Source organism: Tenrec ecaudatus, chromosome 6 (genome assembly GCF_050624435.1).
Source record: "Tenrec ecaudatus isolate mTenEca1 chromosome 6, mTenEca1.hap1, whole genome shotgun sequence".
NCBI classification, from domain to species: domain Eukaryota; kingdom Metazoa; phylum Chordata; class Mammalia; order Afrosoricida; family Tenrecidae; genus Tenrec; species Tenrec ecaudatus.
The window spans coordinates 99,717,376-99,736,700 of record NC_134535.1 but is presented as its reverse complement, the minus strand read 5'-3'; positions in this window follow the sequence as shown (position 1 = coordinate 99,736,700).

Genomic DNA, 19,325 nt, shown 5'->3' with positions numbered 1-19,325 from the left:
TGCAGTCTGGCAACTGATTGCCCTCAGGGAGGATGCTTGCAAGCATCTAACCTCCCCACACAAAAGCTTGTGAAATCCTCACACCAGTGTTCCCAACTAACCATGGATTCAAAATCACTGGAAGGGAACACATTTTCGGACCTACTGTTCTTCCTTAGCCTGTTTCTCAAGCGAGTGGTCCATCTAGAGAACTTCCAGGAGAACATCACTCACTGGCCAGACTTCCATCTGTGCACAAATATGGACCAAAAAATCATATGTATGTATGGCAGGGGTGGGGAGCATTTGTCTTTCGGGCTATATAAGACCTGCAAAAGCATAATACCAGCTAACATCACATCCGTCAGCCAAGAGAAGCAATCCCATCCATCGCATTAGGAATGAGTTAATTAACTATTTGACCAGTATAATCTGAGAATGATGTTATAAATATCCAAATGGTTCTTTTTTGGACTAAGAATTCAGTCACTGGCCTCTGCAGCCAATCACAGACATTACGAGAGTCCGTGTATGTTTTATTAACAGATCTGGAGGGACAGTGGGATAAAATCTCCCAGGCTGCCTTGCCTCTTCTCAGGCAGGGGGAGGTTTTAGACTTCTTTTAGGTGTCAGTACATTTTTTGGTGTCACAATCTTTCTGAGTCTCATACTTTTCTCATCTGTACTCTCCCTGGGTATCAGAACATTTTTTATGCTAAATTCCTTTTTTTTTAGGGTATGCTGACTTTCCTATCTAGGGAAACACTTGACATCATGGATTCATATCCTAGATCCTGACTCTCCCTAACCCCTTTAGATCGTATTGGTGTTCTGAAAGGCACCTCCTTAGGGTCTGGTTTTATATTATTTTGGTGATTCTCATGATTGACCCCCTTATCCTAAGTTAAAGTTAACTATACAATAGCACAATACTAAACCACTTCACCTATATACTTATATCCTAAGTTAGACTCAACAATAATACAACATTAAGTTACTCAGCCTGTATATTTGGGGAGTGCATTCACATAGGAAGCTAGTCAGGGTGATCATGATTAAAGGGTTTTTAACTTGTTGTTGTGAAGTGCCATTGAGTTGGTGGCAACTCATAATGATCCTATGTACAACAAAGCCAAACATTGTCCGGTCCTGCACCATCTTCACAGTTGTCATCACCTTTGAGATAATTGTTGCAGCCACTGTGTCAATTCATCGTGTCGAGGGCCTTCCTCTTTTCATTGTCCCTCCACTTTGCCAAGCAAGATGTCCTTCTCCAAAGCATGGTCTCTCCTGACAACATGGCCAAAGTACATGAGACAAAGTTTCACCACCATCCCTGGCTCTAAGGAGCATTCTGGCTGTATATCTTCCAAGATAGATTTGTTTGTTCTTTTGGCCATCCATGGCACTTTCAAAATTCTTCACCAGCACCATAATTCAAATGTATTGGTTCTTTTTCGGTTTTCCTTTTTCACTGGCCAACTTTCACATGCACATAAGGCAATGGAAAATACCATGGTTTGGTAGTTACATAATCTGTTGTCAATTTGAGTATTAAGAGTGAAGAGGTGGAGTTTAGCATGTCAATCAGGTTGCAACTTGATGATCTCATTTGGAGCTGCTAAGGAGATAAATAGCTCACTGGAGGGGGGACACAACCTTACTCCCTGTGAGACATGCTTTCCGACAAAACACATGGAGCTATGCTAGAGTCCTGGAGCTGAAGGAGCCCTGCCAGGGCTGTGAGATGCCTTTACCACCTCTGGATCCACAAGACTTTCTACCCACTGGCCTGTGATCTTCCTGAATTCAGCATCATTGCATGTGTTTTGTGAGTCTGAAGAGGAATTTATAGATTGGTATCGAACATATGGGCTAATATCAGACTTATGGACTTGATCTGGACTCGCCTGAGCTGTTTTCTTAATATTCAGTTGTTTTTGTATATAAAGCTCTTTCTTATTCACATATGAGTGTGTATGAATTTGTTTTTCTAGTCTACTCGGACTAAAACACGTGGCTTGGGTCAGGTACATCTTAGTCCTCAGAGTAACTTCCCTGCTTTTCAACACTCTAAAGAGGTCTTGTGTGCAGGAGATTAACCCAATGTAATATGTCTTGGATTTCTTGACCACTGCTTTCAGGAGCATTGATTGAGGATCCAAGCAAGACAAAATCCTTGACAACTTCAATCTTTTCTCTGTTTATCATGATGTTTCCTATTGGTCCAGTTGTGAGGATTTGGATCTTCTTTATATTGAGTTACAACCATATTGAAGGCTTCAATCCTTAATCTTCATCAGAAAGTGCTTCAAGTTCTCCTCACTTTTAGCAAACAACATTGTATAATCTGTGTATAATCCCTGCTTCAGCTGGGAAGGCTCACTTCCTGCAAGACATCCCTGAGGAGAAGCCACATGGGCCTATGTAGGAGGTGGTTGACTAGTCCAGGTGTTTCCTGTTATGTGACTAATAAGTCCCCTGTGCCTCTGTTGACCTTGTAGCTAAATACATTGCGAGATAACTCATTTCTTTATGACCTCCTTGAGATTCTTTTGAACCTTGCATGTCCTTGTGCTTATCTTAGAATGTAGTGCTTTTATTATTCAACTGTCTAGACAGTGTGCCTAGTTAAGTAATGTTTGCATAGATAAGAGGTACAGAATGTTTTTTAGAGCAAGTGCTTTAATCTTTGTTTTGTAACTATTCCCTTGTATGAATAGTATATAAACCAAGCTTTGAATATATTCAAGGCTTCAGTCCATCAGACTGTTGTCCTCCCAATCCCATACTTTGTACTTGTCTTTTTTTTCTTTCATCCACACGCCTCATTTCAGATGCAGCTTGGTGCGGGGTAGCTGGTCTATCTCCCATTGACCTATCCTGATGCAGCCCTTGGTGCTGGAGCAGCCTTATGGAGGCCCCTGCCAGCAGAGATGCCTACACATTCACTAATTCGCCTTTCTTCCTGCAGTTGGCACCATTGTGCCTGTTTTGTGAGATGGAGGAGAACTTTGTGGATTGATGTTGGATATGGGTTAACTTGTGGGCTTGGGCAGCACTGGGTTGGGATGTTTTCTTGATGCACACTTAACCTTTATATAAAACTCTCTTATACATATGAGTTTCTGTGGATTTGTTTGTTTAAAGTACCCAGAGTAACACACCATTGGTATTGTTCATATGCTACCTGCTGAAATCATGGGATGTCAACAGGTCTTTTTGGTGCAGTGATTCTGTGCATCCTCTCCATCTTCTTTGGATGCGTCCTGCATCATTCAATAATTTGCCTGTAACATCTTTCAAGGTTTTAATTTTTTGTCACTTTATTTACTTAATTATTATTATTTTTTAATCGTTTTACTCAATATTATAATTTAAGGCTTGAATTTTTTCTTTAGTCTTTAAGTTTCAGATATGATAAGTATGTTTTTCCTGTTTTTCTAACTCTAGGTCTTTGCATATTTCATTATAATATTTTTGTCTTCTCAAGCTGCCCTTCAAAATTTTCTATTCAGCTGTTTGTTATCATCATTTCTTCCTTTTGCCTTAGCTACTCTACAATTAAGAGTAAATTTCAGAATCTCTACTGACATCCATGCTGATCTCTTCTTTCCTGTCTTTTTAATGACCCTTTGCTGTCTTCATGAATGATGGTCTTGATGTCCTCCGACAGCTCATCAGGTCTCCTGTCATTAGTGCTCAATTTGTCAGATCTGTTTTAGAGATGTTCTCTCAATTCAGGTGGAATAGACTCAAGGTCACATTTTAGCTCTAGTGGATTTGTTACTTTTTTTCCCACCTTCAACCTGAGCTTACATGTCCCATGTTACTCCTTGCCTATTCAGACACTAAAATTTCTATTTCTCTCGCATGTAGTGGCTGATCTATTTCAATTGGCCAGTAAAGTAGGACAAAGACTGATAGGCTGAGTGACTGATAAGCACTTTCTTATTTACTTCTTCCTTCCATTTTTACAATCAGGCCTTTGTGATTGTGAGCGGTCAATTTGATCCGAGTCAGCTTTGTATAAGTATATTTCGTCTTTTTGTTTGTTATCTGTTTGCTTTGCTGTTTCCATGAACTCAGTCAAAGTTTGAAATGCTAATTGTTACTTGAGCCTTCTGAAGGGTCAGGTTGACCCTCTAGCCTTCTTAATCATTATATTTGATTGATAAGGAATCAACTGAACTCAACTCATTGCCATCGTGTCAAAGGTGACTCATAGTGACCCTTTAGAATCATTTGAAAACTTAATACCAAAGTTTAGTAGATTATAGAATTCTTCTTTAACAATTGTGTCTGGAGTTTCTCGTGTGTGTGACCTATCATGTGTTGTCAGAATTATAGCTCAACTACATGTAACCTGTAATTAGTATTTAAAGAAGGAACTCCCAAAGTATAAGTAGAAAATTGTAATAACTTGAGTACCACCAAACAGTCAAGTTGGTGCAAGGTTGATCTGAGTCTAACATCTAATAATTCAATTCACCTCTTTCTGTGTTCCATTTGGAATGGTTATTAAAAAAGCCCAATTGTTCCAGGCCAAGGCCCCAATATTGTGCTCATGCCTATTACAAAAGAAATTTGCTGACATCTATTCTGAACTAGATTATACTCTCCACTAGGGTAGGGATAGCCCTCTGTTTTGCTTACCCTTTCTAGGACAGAACTGAAAATTAAAAGACCTAGTAAAATCCAGTTAAATAAATGACTGTTGTACACCTTACGGTTTCTATATATATTGTATATATAAACTATATATAAGTTTATATATCTATACACTATTTATATGCATAAACTATAGTGGTTATATGTATGATTTTGATCTTCTCAACAACTTTGTGAGATAAGTATTATTATCTACAGTTTAGAGCCATTGGCTGAGTTGGCCTACAGTCATACTGATGATAAATAGTAGAGTGATATTTAACCTTAAGTTTGATAAGATTTCTCCTTTAAAGATGATCAACTGATGCTAAAACTAGTGGTTAAAAGTTTGATAGGGAACAGCAACATATCAACACACAAATTTATTATTAAAATAAAAATAGTAACTTTACCATATGTATCACATAATATATATCACATAACTTGGGTGAAGAAGAAGGCAAAAAGAGAAAGTATTCTGTGATGGTTAAGTTATTGCATAAATATTGATAATTTCTGTTACTCTATATGCTTATTTTTATTTAATGAGTGTCTAATGGGAAAACCAGAATAGAAATAATAAGAATATTCATGCATTGTGAAAACTGTAAAATTATGTGAATTTTCATTTCTTCTGTCTTAGTAACTGGGACACATTGGTAAAATCAGAAGGCTACTTAAGGGAAAATGCGATTTGAGCAATGGGAACTATATTTTAATAAATATCTTATCCAAGCTATCATGAAGTAAAGTAATTCATCCTTATCCTCCAATAGTATATAAATATGGAGCAATCAGAGTAGTTGTATCATCATATTCAATTTCTCTGGAGTCAGAATAGCACTAGGTGACAATGGCCAAAATCTTGCTTTCTTTATGTAGCTCCTCTGCCCTTCTGTCATCTACCCGTGGATGGCTTTAACATCAGAACTTTATTCTCTCACCGTTTCGGAGGCTAGAGTCCAAATGCACAGTGCCAGCTCTGGGAAAAGGCTTTTCCTGTTGGTCCTCATGTCCTTTTATCATCTGTAGAACCCTTGTGATGAAGTGAAATTGCTTAAATAAGCCTTCTATCCATTTGTCTGTAACTCCACCCAAAGGCCTGGATGAGCTCAGGCAAATAGCGGTAGAGGGCTCTAACTCGAGGATTGATCAGATCAGTCTTGTCCTTTCCCTGAGAAAGTCATTTCAGAAGCAGAGAAAGAATCCCGGGACCATCAAGAAAGAAGAGCCACCAGTGGAGCCTGTGGGAGAGTCCTGTCTGGTGGAGGATAGATAGACTGTGGCCCAGAGACAACAAGACAGAGCAAAGTACCATGCTGTGACTGTGAGACAGTAAGCCCTAATCGGTGGGCTTCCTGGCCCACAGAGGCAGAGGCAGAGGCGAAGGCACCAGGGAGAGTCTTGGCTGCTGGCCAAGAAGAGACCCTTCTGTGTACCAGTGACAGTATCCTTACTGTTTTATGATCCTGATTTGTGGTAACCTGGTAACATCCCCAGAACCACCACCCCCCCCCCCCGCCCCACATAACGAGTAATGCACGTGAGATCTGTGTGGCCATTGCAATGAATTACTGAACCCAGATAGAGAAGTGAAATGCCGTGGGAGGGGCGGTTGGTGTCGGAGGAGGATGAAGAGAAGGAGGTTGGAGGTTTGTCTGACTTCTGCCTTGTGCCAATCAGCCTTCCGCTCGCGTGGCATTGGAGTCTCCTCCCTTGTGTAGCCACAAACAAAAAACTCGCTGCCATCAAGTCAATGCTGACTCTTGGTGACCATATAGGACAGGGTGGCATTGCCCCTGTGGGATTCTGAAACTGTCCCTCTTTACAGGAGTAGAAAGCCTCCTTTCTCTAGAGGAGTAACTGGTGGTTTCAAACTTCCGACCTTGTAGTTAGCAGCCCAGAGTGTAAGCACTGCCCCTTGAGAGCTCCCGCTTGAGTAGCCTGAGATCAAATGCGGTCCCAGGCCATCTCCTCACCTCCCATTCCTTGGAGATTCCTCTTTCCACTCAACATTTGCTGTAGATTTTATTTTTTCATGTCATTGATGACAATCCCCCCAATGTAGCACCGCTCATGCCACTTCTACCCTGTGTTTCCGGTGCCATTCTTCCTTAATCCTTAACCTTTCCTGCCTTCTGTGCTTGGATAAAGGCTGACTTTTCCCCCTAAAATGGTTGATTATTCTAAGCAGTGTGTACTCCTTTAGTACAATTGCTCGCATTATAGAAGTGTTTGTTGTTTAGGGGGAAATCGCACCACTCAGTTGAGTTCCACTCCAGCCCTGAAGGGGGACTAAGGGCCATAGGCTTGGGGATCTCCATGTGTGTTTGGTACAGGAACCTGAGCATTACTGACACATTCCCATCCCAGCCGTCCCTTCTTGGTCATAGTAGTTCCTTCTGTTTTCTGCTCCGTTCGCTCTGCTGTCACCTTAATGACTTTTGGGAAGTGTTCCCGTTAGTCTTCTTGCATAAGAACTTGTCCATTTTTGCTTCGTTTTTACTCTGTTCCTGTCAGTTGATGCCTCACAAATTGTTTTAGTAGCCAAATTCATTATTTGAAAAATACCTTCTCGGTTTTATATTCTAGTTGTCAAGGTCAGTCGACTTCTGAGAGACCTGCGTTCCTCTGGTGGCCAGTGGAAGTGGCCTTGCAAAGAAGTCATTTCACCCAGGATCATCGCTGCAGGAGTGGGTGAGTTGACGTGGTAACAAAACACATACTCTCAGTAGCAAAAAAAGAAAAAGTCCCAGATTGAATAAGAGGCAAGAACATGAACTTGGAGAAAAACAACATTCCTCATTCCTGATCTCTGAAGTCATTTCCTGATTCACATGGTCAAGGATTGTTCCACCAGTTTTTGTTTGACTTTTGGCAGCATCAGCGAGTGTCTATTCTTGTGTGTAAAAAGGTTCAGGTTACAGACCCGGTGTTTTTACAAGTGAGATGACTACCTTTCATGGCATCTTTGCTTTCACGTGGAAAACAAAATCAAGTAGCAGACGAGTCTTATGTTTTCACTTATCTGCCCTTAAAAAATTATTGTTTATTTGAATTTATGTAGGTAAGAAGATCTGTTGATGGAAAGTAGATGACATGAAATTTCAGGCGGAATTTAGATAACTATTTTGGTGAACAACCTCCAAATTGGACCCTGCTGTTCTGAATATACTCAGATCAATGTGCATTCATATTCCCTGGTCACAGCTCAACTGTATTATTTTTAACTTCCTGGTCGCTTGTCATATCAAAGTTAAAATCTGACTTTATAGAAAGGCATATATAAATATGAAATTGTGTTAATGAATGCATAATCAATGCCATTGGATCATTTATATATACATTATTGAAGGTAACTAATTTGCTGTGTAAATTTTCACCTAAATCCTAATAAAATGTTTAAAAAAAGCAAAGCACCTTGGTGACTTAAGGTGACTGTGGGTGGCTATCAGAACAGCTCTGAGGGTTGGTTGGGCTCAGAGAGCAGCCACGGTTGGGGGCCTGTGACGGTTTCCTCACTCACATGTCTGCACGTGTGGGCTATTCAGACACATCTCTCTCCATGCCTTTCTTGGGCCTTCTCGCCCTTGTCAGTCCAATGTCGTCAAACTTCCTATGTGGCAGCTGGATTTCTCTGGGATATGCCTTCTAATAAACCAAGGTAGGAACTATCAGTCTTCTGCAACCTACCTTCCAAAGTCACTCTGTGTCTGCTTGGGAGCTGCTGTTGGTTACAGAAGACCGGTCTAAATGTATGTGTGGGGTGTGGTTGAATTTGTGAATATTTCAATAAAGGCCATCTTGAACCTGTATTTGTAGTCAGTTAACAGGCTCACTCCTGTGTACTTGCCCTTTAATAGAGGATTCTGGAGAGCCCAAACTGGGGCATCCAGAGGAGTGTGATCACTGAAGGGAAGCTAAAGTAGGAAAAGTGGCTACATCTGGTGTGAGGTTGGCAGGTAAGGATGCGTGGCCTTACATCCTAGTCCTGAAGCTTGCCCAATTGTGTCTGGGTTTTTGCCTTCCCTGACTGTCAATCCTAGTTACCACGGGTGGTGGCAGCCAAGGATATCAGGGGAGGGGCAGGGGATCGGTGAGAGGAGCCTGGAAGGGGGGTAGGGCCATTACTGCAGAAGGAAATGTCACCAATGCTATGAAATTGGCATGGGCCCCATATATGACCTTCTCTGGCTACACAAGGAAGAAAGAGAATCTAAACATCAACAGCCCGAGGCCGACTGCCATGAGGCAGAGGTCAGACAGGCTCCACCCTCCATCCTTCTTTTTATAAAAAGTATATTTTTAAATCATTTTATTGGAGGCTCATATAATTTTTTTATCGCTTTATTAGGGGCTCATACAACTCTTATCACAATCCACACATACATCAATTGTGTCAAGCACATTTGTACATTCATTGCCCTCATCATTCTGATAACATTTGCTCTCCACCTAAGCCCCTGGCATCCGTTCCTCATTTTTCCCCTCCCTCCCCACTTCCTCCTCCCTCATGAACCCTTGATAATTTATAAATTATTATTTTGTCATATATTTCCCTATCTGGTGTCTCCCTTCACCCCCTTTTCTGTTGTCTGTCCCCCAGGGAGGAGGTCACATGTAGATCCTTGTAATCGGTTCCCCCTTTCTAGCCCATCCTCCCTACACCCTCCCAGTATCGCCACTCGCACCTCTGGTCCTGAAGGGATCATTGCCTTGAATTTCCTGTTTCCAGTTCCTATCTGTACTCTTGTCTAGCCAGATTTTTAAGGTAGAATTTGGACCATGATAGTGGGGGCGGGGGGCACGAAGAAGCATTTAGTAACTTGAGGAAAGTTGTATGTTTCATTGTTGCTACACTGCAAACTGACTAGTTCATCTTCTCCCCACCACCCTTCTGTAAGGGGATGTCCAGTTGTCTACAGATGGGCTTTGGGTCTCCAATCTACACTCCCTCTCATTCACAATGATATGATTTTTGTTCTTTGATGCTTGATACCTGATCCCTTCAACATCCCGTGGTCACACAGGCTGGCGTGCTTCTTCCATGTGGGCTTTGTTGCCTCTGAGCTAGATGGCCGCTTGTTTACCTTCAAGTCTTTAAGACCCTAGATACTATATCTTTTGATAGCTGGGCTCCATCAGCTTTCTTCACCACATTTGCTTATGCACCCATTTGTCTTCATCGATCGTATTAGGGAGGTGAGTACACAATGATATGATTTTTGTTCTTTGATGCCTGATAACTGATCCCTTCAGCACCTCGTGTTCCTACAGGCTGGTGTGCTTCTTCCACGTGGGCTTTGGTTGCTTCTGCGCTAGATGGCCACTTGTTTACCTTCAAGTCTTTAAGACCCTAGATGCTATATCTTTTGATAGCCGGGCTCCATCAGCTTTCTTCACCACATTTGTTTATGCACCCACTTTGTCTTCAGCAATTGTGTTGGCAAGGTGAGCCTCAAGGAATGGCAGTTTAATAGAACAAATTATTCTTACATTGAGGGAGTACTTGAGTGGAGGCCCAATGTCCATCTTCTACCTTAATACTAAAGCTATAAATATATGCACATAGATCTATTTCCCTATCCTCATATATAAATATATTTACATATGTACATGCCTTTATTTAGACCTCTATAAAACACCTTTGCCTCCTAACTCCTCTATTTGCTTTAATTTTCCTCTTGTGCCACTATAATGCTCAGCCTTCATTTGAGTTTCAGTAATTCCTCTCAGTTACATTACCCTTGGTCAAGCTCTACCAGGCCTCCTACATCCTCACCACTGATTTGGATCACTTGTTCCCTTGTCCCTGGGTTTGTTAACACCACTTCCTCTCCTCCCACCTCTATCTCTCCCATGTCCCCTGGAACCTTTGGTCCCATTGTTTCCTCCTCCAGATTGTTCATCCAGCCTATTGTATTCCCTCCATCCTTCTTGATCTCATTCTGACACCCACCATCCCTCCCACAACAGTCTACCTCTCTGCTGGGTTTGCTAATCCAAGGCAATGGCCACACAGAATTCAGCCAACACTCACAATGATAAGGGTTTATTAGAGAAGTTAACACCGTAGCGCACAATCCAGGATCAGAAAGCTTTAAGGATACAGTCCTTTGTCCACAGAAACATGTCTCCTCTGCCAGCAGTCTCTTCTAATCCTCAGCTTCTCCTTAACCACAAGGCCTTGTGGCCAGAAAGCCAGCCTGCTGCTCTGCCTCACAGTCTCATGGTCCCAGTGCTTCTCCTCTGCTCTGCCCTATGGTCAATGTGCCTCTGGTCTCTGAGACCGCCACCCCTTCCTCCAGCGAGCTTGAACATGCTCCACGGGTGGCTCTTCTTCCTTGATGTCTTGGGATGTCTCTCTGTCCCTGTTAGTGTTACACATGTCCTACTGGCATGGCCCCACCTCATCATTTGGTGAGAGGTAGAGACACGAACATGTTTAACAGAGCCACATTAAGACATGTCACGTCACCATCGTAGTGCGTTGATCTAATCAGTGAAAGGAAACACCAAGCAGTTTTCTTTCTGACACAGCACATCTCATGTAAAAAAAAAAAAAAAAAGCATAGTTTAAGGAAATTTGTCGACATGCCATAATGTTGCAGAGGGTAACTTTCTAATAGCATTTCCTTTAATGAGTATTTATAAATACATGTGTGGTCATAATAGTATGGAAAATTAATGTTCTTTATTCAATGTCATCTTATTCCTTCTTACTCCATTTATGCCATTAAAATTATTCTCCACAGGTGTGCTTTTTGCTTATATCAGAAAATTTTCAAAAACCAGACCCTGTGTAAGGTGGAACTTGCCAGAGAAATAAATCTTAACTTTTTCACACTACATGGAGAGTGACAGAAAAGTGGTGACTGCACCCTGTCACCAATGGAAAACTTTGGTGATCTGGCCAAATAGAATAGTCCCAGAGAGTCACACAGGTTTCACGGTAATTCTGACAAATGAAAACATACATGGTTTGAGACATTACTTGTGTGTGTGTGGGGAGGGGGCGGAGCAGAGATGCAAAATGGTGCGGCCTCTGTGGAAAATAATTTGTCAGTGGAAACCCTTGAAAGCAGAGACTCAAAAAGACACAGGTGCCCCACAGCTCAGTGCAATGTTACTCAACTTAGCTAAAAGTGGAAAAACCAAAATGTCTATCAACAGATGAATGGATAAATTGTGGTAGATGTCTATATGGAGTATTATTTCATTATATAAAAAAGGAATGACTTTCTATCACATACCACCACGTAGAAGAAATTTGAAAACATTGTGCTGAGTAAAATAAATCAGACCAAAAAAAGACAAATATTGTGTTATTACGGGATGTTGCTCTTGATGAGAATGATAGGAACTCCAAGATGTATTAAGCATTAGCACTTTATTAAAATTAAGAACCTTACAAGGGAAGTTCACTGTAAGCTAAAGAGCAAGGCAGCCAGTGACTCTCTGAGAGGTGCACCCTGAGGAGCCTCATCCAATTTCATGTGCTTCTTAGGGTAGTGCATAGTCATCATCTTGGTTGGGCATGCTGGGAAGTTTGACCTATAGGCAGGGATATGGTAATAGAGCTAACAAGATGGATTCCTACTACAAGAATTCATTCCTACTACAAGGACCTCTGGATGGTGAGCTGTACCTATTGTGGAATGGATTTTAGTGCGAACGTATTGAAAAGTAGAGTGTCAGTTAATCCTGATCAGAGGTTTAATCTGGCCATCATTTACCAGGTGTACACCAAGCCCCACCAAGCAGCCATCTAGGGACTCCTTAGGATAAACAGAAAGGATTAACATACAAAAAAGGGATAATTCAGTTATAGACATGATATGTGCTTTCAGCTACAATTATCGACATGACACTCCTTCAGCTAAAATAATAGCATGTACTTTCAGCTTATCCGATGGGCTAAGTTAGTAAAAATTCAGAGGGCTATCATACTTACTGCTGCCTGCTAGCATTCTGTTTTCCCACTTGTTAATACTATATTGGGGTGGCACTTTATTGGGTACACCTCACACTATCTCAGTATGACCACACTTATTCTTGTACATCAGATAGTTGCAATAGGTGAATTCACCAGAAATATTTTACATTACCAGAGGACAAGGGAAGAGGAACTTGGAGAGCAAAACTCATCACAAAAGTGTTTTGATTTTTGTTTTTCAGTCCAAAGCTTGACTGTATCAGTATGATATTCTTAATTCACAAAAGAAGTTTCAGAAAAAGATAAAGAATATACACACTCGCCCATATAACAGAGGGAGAGATATCTTTATAAAATTTGTTCAGCGTGTCCGATTTGGTAAAATGTGAAATGGTCTTCTTTTTTTTTTCGTGTGCAATATAGAGACTGCTGTGAATATTCATAACTGTTTCCAACTTGTTCTGTTTCTTCTTCTTATAAGTCTGTGCCTGAGAGAGTAATTTAAAAAGAGAGTCTTTAAAAATATGGAAATTATTGCTGTGTCTTTGAAACTTGCCATCCTAGAAATGCATGTGCTTTGAGGTTCCGGGAAAATGTGTGGCCCTGGTGATTCTGGCTACAAGGGTTCATTTGACTTAGTGACAGATTACCACAATAGTTAAAGTCTGTTACAATAAAGGATGCACTATAGGATCAGCAGAAGAAAAAGACATGACTAGTTGAGTAAATTATATGGACACAACTGACTTCCTCCTCTGTCAGCAAGAAAAAAGAGAATTTGACTCCAGACCAACCATTTACCGACTGCCACAAGTTAGAGGTCAGACATACCTCCAACTTTCTACCTTTCTTTAGTCTGATACCAACCATCTCCCAAAGTACTTTACTTTTCTGCTGTGTTCAATAATTCATTGCAAAAGCCACACGACTATACAGACAACACTCACAATTAGGGGGATTTATTAGGAAAATTAACAGGTTATCACCAGCTAGAATCAGGAAGCATTCAAATACAATCCTTGGTCTTCAGCAGTGCCTCTCCTCAGCAAGCAGCCAAGTCTTTGTCTCTTGTCCTCAGCCTCTCAGCCATGTGATCTGTTGGCCTCTGCTTCCCAGCACAAGGAAGCCTGCCCTCTACTTAGCTTCACCGTCTCATAGTCTGGGCACTACTCTTCTGCTCTGTCTAGTGGTCTCTTTGCCTTGGCCTCTGCCACTTCAATCAGGAATTTTAAACATACCCTGGTGGTGGGTATGCTTTTTGATGGTCCTAGGAATTCTGTTTTTGCTCTAAGAGGGCTCTCTTATACACAGAGGAATGGTGAAAATGACCAGTCTTCAAGTTAGAATCCTGTATACCTTATTTGTATGGTTCCACCCAGTCATTTGGTAGGAGTTATAGACAAATGGATAAAGGAACCATTAAGTCTAAGAGCCGGTGTAGGTTTCTAGGTCCTACCTCTGTAGTAAAGTGTTTTCTGTCCCACTGCAAACTCTGGGAACATGTATGGGATGCCTCTGACTAGGGAGCCTGCTCAGGTCTCAGAACCCAGAGATGTTGTAGGAATCTGGTCATATGGGCACATTCCTTCTATGTGACCAGCCATGATGTAGACTCCACACTAGGTAGCATATGTCCATCATAAATCTTGATATTTCTGTTAAGCAATGCTAAAAATCTGGTACATAATTCTTCAATGTCCTGAAAGCACAAAATAGCCTCTTGGGAACATACTGAGGGTTTAGTTCCCAGAGTTTGGCCAAAGCTTGGTGCCATGACCCCAGATAAGCAGAAACTGAGTTAGCCAGACTATACTAATAGTTTCCTCACCTTTTAGAATTTTTAACGGTTGCTGTATGAGTTATCTAGTTCTGTTATAATAAAAATACCATAAATGGATGACTTTAAAATGAAGGATAATGTCTACCCAGAAGCCACGCCCCCAAACTTCTTGTACAAACTGCACAAACACTCCCCTTCAGAAACATCCAGTTCAGTAATTTTCCACCCTCCCACAGATGGCTCTGGGTCCCGGAATTAGCCAAGCCACATGTCTAGATCCAAAAATGTACCCCTCCCAAATTCCCCTTGATTAACCCTATATAACCTTGCTAATCTGTACAGAGAAGGCTTTTTGATGCAGGGCAGAGGTTCCTCTCAGGTTTCTTCTAATAAACCTTGTCCAGGTTCCAATAGTCGAATGGGTCCTTAGAAGAGGCTTGCGATTATGGGAAATAATACAGATAAACAAAGCAGGGTGTAGGGGCTCCTTGTCCCTATGTCAGGACCAAGAGAGTGAACGTATTTTCCAATGGCTATATATATAAAATCACAGAGTTTATGCATCTTTTCAAAGGCAGATGCACATACAGCGAACATATTACATAATATTATGTAATATCATAAGCACTCAGTATAATAAATAGGCAATGAAGTGAGTCATCATCTTGACCTACTGCTTAGTTGACCTCAGATGCCCCTGAGTCCTTCCCATGGGGAACAATCTATGATCCATATCAGAAAGACACATCATAAGATGACTTGCTACATTTTCTGGTGGGTCACCCATACTGAATAGCCAGATGAAGGAATGATTCATCTTTTATGGTAGCTCCGTTACGACTGCTCCTCAATGGAGATCTTTGGCAGAGGGCACGTTTTCGACCCGGAGAACGTGTATTTTAAGGCATTTCTATCCCAGAACAGCAGTCATCGTTCTCAAAATAAGGCCAGTTTTCCCGACCCATGGGTGAAGTGTAGAAATAAGGCCAAATGCCCTCTACCAAATCACCCGTTTACCACAAAACCTGTTTCCTGTTGTTGACTGTCTCTCAGTCTTTCCTGTGACATATATTCGAACACAAACACTTTTATGTTCTCCCAGACGGGGGGCTTGAAGCCAGCGATTGAGGGAAGTTTCTTCTTTCTCTTTTGGTTGGGAAAAGCCCTCATCTCTTTTCAGCTTCTTCTCCGGACTCCTGGGTGATCTTCGTGTGACATGACATCTACCCTCTCCCACCTCTGCTTATTTAACCTGATCCTTTAATATCTCAAAAGAGATTAGCTCAAGACACACTCAGCAGCAATACGACTTCATTAACTTAACAAATCCATTCTGGGATTATAAACTAGGATTATAACCCAAGGACCAAAGTTATTGCCTTTGATTGTAACTGATAGTGACCCTGTAGAGAGATTCTGAGGCTTTGTGGATCTTTACAAGAGCAGACAGCCTTGTCTCTCTCCTGCAAAGCAGGTGGGGGTTTGGACAGCTCATCTGTGGGTGGCAGTGCCCTCGGGGCTCCAACCGCACAGCGTCTGTTTTGATTTACGGATTTCATTATTTGCTCTGTGAGAAATGTTGTTGAGCTCACTGTTTTCATAAATAGTATACATTCTTGTCAGGCAGCTCTGAAATCAGGAGGGTCATTGACGTTCTTACATATTGAGGGCAAAGGCCTGTGACTTTGCTAGGTTTCTTAGGTTAACAAAGCACCTAAAAGTCTTAATAAAATACCAACTAGCAAAGGACACTAGCAGTAGAGAATTAACAAATATTTTATTATGAAAGCAATTAATGCTTATAAACAATTCACAAAATGTAGTATAATATTAATGTGTTTATTGTGTTAATCCAGTGTATTAGTCTGGGTACTTTAGAGAAACAAATCCATAGAAACTCATGTATAAGAGAGAGTTTTATATAAAGGTTAAGTGCACATCAAGAAAACATCCCAACCCAGTGCTGCTTGAGTCCACAAGTCCAGCATTAGCGCATTAACCTATATGCCCAACACCAATCCACAAAGTTCTCTTCCATCTCACAAAACAGACACAATGATGCTGACTGCAGGAGGAAAGTTGAGTCAGTGAATGTATAAACATCTCAGCACTGGCAGGGGTCTCCACACGGGTGCTCCAGCACCCAGGGCTGCATCGGGCTTGGTCCATGTGGCTTCTCCTCAGGGATGTCTTGTAGGAAGTAAGCCTTGCCAGCTGATGCAGGGAAATGGCTAAGGTAGCTATACCCTGGTCTGACCATCAGAAAGCAAGAGACCCGAGAACTCGAAAGGTGAGGTCACTGAGCCATTTATCCCTCTACCCTTCAGTTAACCCCACATGTGTTTATTGGTTGGGTTGACACAATAAACTAACTACCTCATCCAGGTTGACTAGAGAAACAAATTCATAGACACTTATATGTATTTAAGAGATAATTTTATATCAAAGAGCAATTATACATTATGAGAACATCCTAGACCAGTCCATATCAAGTCCATAAGTCCGATACTACTCATTATATCAATACTAGTCCATTAATTCCTCTGTAGACTCATACAGCCATGCACTGATGCTGAATGCAGGAAGATCACAGGCCAGTGGGTGGAAAGTATTGTGTATTCAGTGGCAGTGGAAGCATTTCTGCTGGTGTGGCTCTCCACTTGACTCCTCAGCTCCAAATCTCTTGCTCTATCAGTGTAGCTAAATGAGGCTTGCCATCAGGAATACCAGGCTAGACTCCTTCGCAAGTTGACAGAAGACTGTGCAACTACCACAGCTTTCATTAGTCTGGAAATAATAAAAAGTTCCTTGTTTTTTTAAAGTACTTCTTTATTGAGATATAATTTATACTCCATAAAAATCACCCACTTATGGCATACAGTTCAATGTTTTGGAGTTTTAAAAATTATATTCACCAAACAAAAAATCTCACTACCATCATATTGATGCTGACTCATAGGGGTACTATAGGATAGGGTAGAACTGCCCCCGTGAATTTCCAAAACTAACTCTTAACAAGAGTAGAAATCCTGGCCTTTCTCCTTTGGAGGACCTGGTGGTTTCAACCGCTGACCTTGTGAATTGCAGCCCAATGTGAAACCACTACGTCACCAGGGTTTCTTCACAGAAAAGTGCAATCACTGTCTATGGTATTTAGAACACTTTCATCACTGAGAATATGCCTTTTTCAGTAGTCACTTCCTGTTTCCCTCCAATGATTCATCCCTGGGAACCACCGATCTACTTTCTATATTTATAGATTTGCCTGTTTGGGGCATTTCATAAAAATGGAACTGTACAATATATAGACTGTCTTCTTTCACAGTTACTGTAAGGCAAAGATGAGAAGATAAGGCTAGGGCTCTAATATACTGCACACCAGAATGCAATTAAGAGAGGATTTTGAGGGGAAAAAAAGAGAGGATTTTGACACACCAAGAAAATGTTAACTGAACAGTTGGTGATGTTTTTGTTGTTGTGTCCTGCGGAGTAGTTGCAGCTCATGGTGACCCGGAGTACAACAGAATGAAGCCCTGCCTGGTCCTGTGTCGTCCTCACAGTTACTCTTGTTTGAGCCCTCAGTACAGTCACTACGGCAGTACATCTTGCTGACGACCTTCCTCTTTTTTTGCTGTTCCACTACCTTACCCATCACAAGGTCCTTCTTCAGGGACTGGCAATTTGTACAGACATTGTCAAGGAAAAGCCTACTCTGTGGTGTAAACTTTCACCGGAAACAGAAGAAAATATTGTTTGTTTTTAACAAAAAGTCAGGTCCAACATCCATAGGTCAGGTAGCAGGTTGAATATTTCTGCAGGCTTTATTTCCAAGAGGCAGTGAGGTGAGTACGGGGGGGGGGGGGGGAGGAAGAGAGAAAGAGAGAGAGGGAGGGAGAGAGATCACTCCGCCAAAATATCTGCATCCAGAAGCCTGACAAAAGATACCTGTATATGTTGCAAGTAGACCCATGAATGTGGTGTAGCGTACCGGGAGTAAAGTTATGAAGACTTCTTAGACAGAACCAGACACCTGGAGAGAATGAGTTACTGGACCTGGGAGCTCAGGCCACAGATCAATGGGCATCAACAGACCACTTTTGATGGGTAGCGCCTGGGGTCTTAACATCATGAGCTGCCATCTAGGTGCAATGTTTGGTCTTTCCCCATCCAAAGGACAGGAGAGTGACGAGAAGCGAAGGTACACAGAAACGGCTCTCCAGTGGACCAAGGGCCCTGCAAACATCAGCCTGGATGCCTTGGACACCAGAACTTGATGGTTCTAGGCTACTACTGCCAACTGCTCAGAAAAGGATGGCATTAGAAGGTCCTGGATAGAGGGGGGGAACTGTGAATAAAACTCAAAATCATACGAAAAGAAAAAAGGCCTGTCCTTACTGGCCAGGTGGAGACTGGTGGAAGGGACTGTGATCCTTTGTCCCTCTTCGGGTCTGAAACTGAGCTCGCACTATGGCTCAATGTTCAGCCGAGCGACAGAGAAGTCTATAAATCAAAGATTAATACTAGGGGGACACCCTAGAATAATTAACCATTAATGATAAAAAGGGTAGCACTTGCCAAGGGCACAATTCAAAAAGGTTAGGAAAGGAGGAACAGGCATGGGAAAGACAGGGAAGAAGTAAGGATAAGTGATTTTAAAAAATTAAAATAAAAAAACAATAACAACTTAAAGTTTGAGGCTTTTAAAAACTCATTTTATTGGAGGCTCGTACAGGTCTTATCATAATCCATACATCCATCCATTGTGTTAAGCACATTTGTACATATGCTGCCATCATCATTTTCAAAGCATCCTCTTTCTACTTGAGCCCTTGGTAACAGGTAATTTTCCCCCTCTTCCAGTTAAGTGTTTTATAGTGTCTGGTCATGTCATATCATAGTTTGCTATCAAACATGACAATTGGAACTTAGATACCAACAATGAAAACAGGTGAATATGATTGATCTTGATATTTGTCCAAA